The 6000-nt window shown below is 42.4% G+C and overlaps 1 non-coding gene and 1 pseudogene across 1 annotated transcript; one reads left to right on the forward strand and one right to left on the reverse strand.

The window, feature by feature from the left end:
• Positions 1 to 3977: 3977 nt before the first annotated feature.
• On the reverse strand, positions 3978 to 5301 carry LOC102404829 (annotated as a pseudogene).
• A 337-nt stretch (positions 5302 to 5638) lies between these two features.
• Positions 5639 to 5710, forward strand: TRNAA-UGC. Its single transcript has one exon. It is a non-coding gene; the product is annotated as a tRNA-Ala (tRNA).
• The last annotated feature ends 290 nt before the right edge of the window (positions 5711 to 6000 follow it).

Consider the following 6000-nt stretch of genomic DNA (forward strand, 5'->3'; position numbering starts at 1 on the left):
GTCCTTTGTATCACTGATATATTTGTTTTCCCAATTTCCAGAGTGACTCTTTCATACCAAACCTCTAACACACTGTGAACAAAGGAAAATAAAGAGCATTGCTCAAGTTGGGGCCCAGGTTATGCCACCCCAAAATGTGCCTCAATGCTGATTTTTTTTTAACTAATTACTTAAGAAATGGCCCCAGGATTTCTCTGGTGGCCCAATGGTTAAGAATTTGCCTGTCAATGCAAGGGACACAGGTTCAATCCTTGATCTGGGAAAATCCCACATGCTCTGGGGCAACTAAGCCCATGAGCTACAACTGTGAAGCCCACGCGCCCTTGAGCCTGTGCTCTGCAACAAGAGAAACCACTGCAAGAAGAAGCCCGCGCACCACAGCTAGAGTAGCCCCTGCTCACTGCAACTAGAGAAAGCCCGTGCAGAGCAAAGAAGACACAGCACAGCAAAAATAAAGACATGGCCCCAGTGCAAGAAGGACACTCTGACTCTCCTTTCTGTCTCTCTGAGAGAAAGAAGTCACTCATGTGAAAGTGCACTCCTGCACCTGGAGGCAGAAGGACACACTTATCACCAAAGATAGGGAATGTGGGGCCAGGATGCCTAGAGAAGCAAACCTGTTTGGGCGTCACTGACTCATGGACAAGAGTTTGAGCAAGCTCCAAGAGTTGGTGATGGACAGGGAGGCCTGGTGTGCTGCGGTCCATGGGGTTGCAGACTCAGACAACTGAGCGACTGAACTGAACTTAATATACCCCAAGCCCACACTATGTTCGTATTTGCCACTAATTGGGCACAGAGAACCTCAGTTTCTTTGTCCTGTCGGTTCCTCACAAATGTACTGTTTCTTTGTCTAAAAAATATAAAAGCTGCCTCCTTTTGCCACTTTATGGATCCCATTTCTATGGGAGCTCCATGGGCATGAATTAAAATTTGTTTCTTTTTCTCTTGTTAATCTGTCTTGTGTCAATTTTATTATTAGTCCAGCCACAAGGACTCAAGAGAGTCAGACTGGGAAAGTTCCCCTCCTCAACACTCAACACCCAGTTCTGTAAGGATTAAGTTGCAACCCAATTCAACTGCCCACAAACGTGAGAGGAATTCAGGATGGAAGCAGGATGAAGCACTCTATGCTTTGGAGAAACAGGTCCTTAAACAACTCTAGTTGTGGTGCGCGGGCTTCTTACTGCAGTGGTTTTTAGAGGCAAGTCCCAGGAAGAAATTCAATGACCCCAGATTTTTGCATCTTCCCATACTTAAATAATCACTAAACTCATTAAGTTGAGCTACCTGTCCTTTGTGATTAGCAGTAATCTTTTATTAAGATGTATGCTTGACTTCCTGGGCTTCCCTGGTGGCTCCTGCCTGCAATGCAGGAGACCTGGGTTCAGTTCCTGGATTGGGAAGATTCCCTGGAAAAGGGCATGGCAACCCACTCCTGTCTTCTTGCCTGGAGAATCCCATGGACAGAGGAACTTGGCAGGCTACAGTCCATGGGGTTGCAAAGAGCTGGACATGACTGAGCGACTAAGCACACACACATGCTTGACTTCCTAGCCAAAAGGAAAAAAAACATCATGAGCACTGTCTCCAGGATATAGTTCTCAATAAGAGCCTGAATAAACTCCAACTCTTGTGTCTTTCTTTAAGTCAACAACACCTACACTTTGCCATAGTTTCATGACCTGCTTTTTACTTTAAGAAAATAGTATAACCAGAAAGAACCCCCACCTATTTCCAACACAACCACCAAGCTGGCATACTCCCTGCCTTCATCCTTGTTTTAATGAAGGCCAACCTCTCCACTTGTGTTCGGATTTTCATGTTTTCTTGACTTCTCAATCTTCAATAATTTCACTCCTCAAATTAGCCTTCTTCTCTGGCATCATCAGCTTTTTGTTCCCACCTGATCATTCCCATCATCACACAAACACACTGTAGTGTTCCCATTTTTCAAAATCTCCCCTGATCCCAGATGCCCAATCCCTGTAGTTACCAGCCTAACGTCACTGCTCCCCTCACAAGAGAGAAAAAAAAAAAAAAACTTTTTGGGAAGAATTCTTTGTACCCTGAGAATAAAGTAGGGTAGAGAGGTCAGGACAGATCTAAATATTCGGCACTCCAGCAGAGACCAGAGTGAAATGAAGGAGCAAGACTTAAGGGGGAAATATTTCTAAGCAGAGGAAACAGGGTATACTAAACTCCTAAACGGGGAGACTGCCTGATTTGCCTGCGGATCTGCAAAGGAACCAGTGTGTCTATAATTCAATGAGTGAGGCACAAAGTGGTAGGGAGGGAGGTCAGAGAAGTAGCCAGGGGTCGGATCCCAAAGGCCATAGTCAGGACTTTGGATTTCATTTTTAATGTGATAAGAAGCCAAAGTGTCACAAGAGAGGAGACAGAAATGATCTAATTTGCACCCTTACAGGATTGCTCTGCTGTGTGGAGAACAGACAAAGATAAAAACTCAAAAGTGGAGGAACGCAGACCAGTCAGGAAATTACTGTGGTGGTACAAGCTGAGATGATGAAGGTTTGGATTAGTGAGGTGAGACTATATTATCTGAAGATAATGCTAATTAGTTTTACAAATGGATGGAATGAGGAATGTAAAAGAAAGAAAAAAATCAATGATGACTCCAGGGTTTTGATCTTGGCTGATAGATGTGGGTACTCCTTAATTAAAAGCGGGGATGCTCAGGGAAGAGGAGAAAAGATGGGAGAGATGGAAAGCAATAGTTCTGGACAAATCCATGGTGTGGTTTGAGAGACCTGCTGCTACTGCTGATGCTAAGTCGCTTCAGTCGTGTCTGACTCTGTGTGACCCCATAGACAGCAGCCCACCAGGCTCCCCCGTCCCTGGGATTCTCCAGGCAAGAACGCTGGAGTGGGTTGCCGGGAGAGATGGAAAGCAACAGTTCTGGACAAATCCATGGTGTGGTTTGAGAGACCTACTGCTATTCAAATGGGGATTTTTGAGTAGGCAGCTGGTATGCAAATCTGGAATTCAAGGGAGAAGTCAGCATTAGAAATAAAAATTGGAAGTCAAACATAAAAGATACTTAATGCCATGGATATAGAATTGTATATAATGTTGGGTTCTTCAGAGAAACAAAAGCAACAGAGACAGAGAGAGATGTATTTGGCTCACAGGATGTTGGGGCTGGCAAGTCTGAAACCTATAGAACAGGCCAGCAGGCTGGAAACTCCAGCAGTCTTAATGTTGCAGTCTTGAGCATGAAGGCCCAATTTTTTTTCCTCTGAAAAAGGAGAGGAAAAAAAATCTCAATCTTTTCTCATAAGGCCTTCAACTGATTATAGGAAGCTTTCTTACTTTATGGAGAGTAATCTGTTTTACTCAAAGTCTATTGATTTTGCTATTAATCATGTCAAAAAAAAAAAAAAAAAAAACACCTTCACAGCAACATCTAGACTGGTATCAGTCTGATCAAACAACTGGGTACCATAAAATCAGCCATCATGGGACTATATGAAATGACCTAGTAAGTTAATGTGTTTGGAGAAATGAAGACAATTCAGGACTGAGCCCTGGCACAGTGCAAAGGAGACCTGTCCAGCAAAGGAGGCTGAGAAGGAGCTGGGGGGCGATGAAGGAAAACAAGAGAATGTGGTAAATCAAAAGCCAAGGAAAACATGATCCAAAAAGGAAGATCGGTTATATCAGGTGTTGCTAAGAAATCCTACAAGATAAGGATTGAGTCAGCAAAGTCATTGCTGACTTCATTGAAAATGATAAGGATGTGTGAGGGAGGAGGTAAGCCTAAGTAGAGGAGGTTCAACAAGAAACAGAAAAAAAGCAAAAAGGACATGGAGGTAATGCATGTGTACTCAGTCATGTTTTGAAACCCCATGGACTGTAGCCCACACCAGGCTCCTTTGTCTATAGGATTTCCCAGGCAAGAATACTGAAGTGGATTGCCATTTTCTCCTCCAGGAGATCTTCCTGACCCAGGAATTGAACCTGAGTCACCTGCATCTCCTACATAGGCAGGCACGTTCTTTACCACTTGAGCTACCTGGAGGTAATAAGTACAGCCAACTCTTTCAAGGAGTTTTGTTATAAAAACAGAAGAAAGAAAAAAACAAAATGGGAAAGTAGCTGAAGAGGGATGTAGGAAGGTTTTTTTGGGTTTGTTTTGTCTAAGAAGGAAATTATTATAGCATATTTTTTGCTGAAGAAATAATCTAGGGAAATTTGGTGATTTCCAAAGAGGAAAGTAGCAAGATGAGATCTGTAAATTACAGAGGTAAAGTCCTTTGAATATACATCCATTATGCAGCACAGACTTAAGTCAAATCTGGGTTTCTATCACTGATTAGAGAGTCAAGTTACTAAGCCTCTCAGCTTTCTCACCCTTTTTCTACAAGGTCTTCTGTGGTCCTTCTACCTCTTTTGAGAGTCACCCAAATCTCTCCATCTCTATGCCCTAGCCATTAGCCTTTTTTTTCAATCTCTTTTTCACCCCTCAAATCAAAAGAGCTTTTATTGCATCTTTAAATATCACAAATGAGTCCAAAAAACCATCTGGCATCTTGCTGTTTCTGTAGCCAGACCACTCAGATCTTATTCATCAGCTTGCTGAACTCTTCCCTTTCAGAAAGATAGATCCCATTCAAAAATTTTCTGATATTCTTGTTTGTTTAAAAAAATAATAATCTTTTTTTTTTTTTTTTTTTTTACTGTGCTGGGTCTTAGTTAGACATGGGGGTATCTAGTATCTAGTTCCATGACCAGAGATCAAACCCAGGCCCCCTGTATTGGGAGCGGGGATTCCTAGCCACTACACCACCAGGGAAGTCCCTAATATCCTTGTTTTTACCTGTTATCATTTGCTGCATCAAAGCAGCTGAATTTGAAACAAGCTTAGTGTTGTTTCCTTCAAGAATCAACTCATCTTTCTGGGCTTGAGACACTGAAAAAGCAACATCTTGCTTCATCTGAACCCCAAGGGGATGTATTTTTCACCTCCCCAAAAACATTCTTGACATAGATGGAGAAGCGAGCACACACAGACCTCATCATGTAACAGAAGTCCAGTGTTACACCCTTGATCATGTTCCGTGCCTGATTACAAACAGTGCAAACAGTCGCCAATTCTTCTCTATTTCCCCACCATCTATCAACCTGGAGCCCCTTCTTTTTCTTTCCAGGGAGACTGAGCTCTACATTGATGTGATTGAAGTCCCTCCACAGGGTGCCTTTAGGACTCTTCACAATAACTGTGCATCCCTTCAAAGTAACACTGGCATTTTCTGTAATAGTCTGATTGCTGAGAATGGTTCATTCCCACGGTAGATATAGCAAAGAAAGTTCAATCTCTTTAATCAATCTAACTATAGGCTTTGCTAACTCACTCAACAAATCTTGGTTCAAACATGCCTTGCCAAAGCGCCCTCTGAAATGCTGTGTCACATGCATTCTTTCTGATTAGTATTTACCACAGTTGCAGTTATATTTTCATGTATGGATATTTGATCAATGTCAGCCTCCCCTCCGGAATAGCTTAGTTCAATAGAACTTTCTGTGATGATGCAAATATTCTGTATCAGCACTGTCCAACTCAATAGCCTCTAACCACATGTAGTTATTGAACAAATAAAACACAACTAGAGCACTTGGGGATGTAGCTCAGTGGTAGAGCATATGCTTTGCATGTATGAGGTCCTGGGTTCAATTCCCAGCATCTCCATTTGATTTCTCCCTGTTTAATGCTCAGAAAATATGAGAAGTACAGATGTAAGTTTTAAATTTCATTTATGTTTAATTAATTTAAATGTAAATAGCCACATGTGGCAAAGATTATTTATGTCCCCCACAGTCTTCCCAGCACTTAATTCAGGGCCCACACTTAGTAACTGCTCAATAAATATTTGTTGAAGGATTTCTCTGGTGGTCCAGTGGCCAAAACTCAGGTCTCTCAATGCAGGGGGCCCAGGGAACTAGATCCCACATGCTGCAACTAAAGATCCCATGTGCCCA

This window comes from Bubalus bubalis, chromosome 4 (assembly GCF_019923935.1).
Source record: "Bubalus bubalis isolate 160015118507 breed Murrah chromosome 4, NDDB_SH_1, whole genome shotgun sequence".
NCBI classification, from domain to species: domain Eukaryota; kingdom Metazoa; phylum Chordata; class Mammalia; order Artiodactyla; family Bovidae; genus Bubalus; species Bubalus bubalis.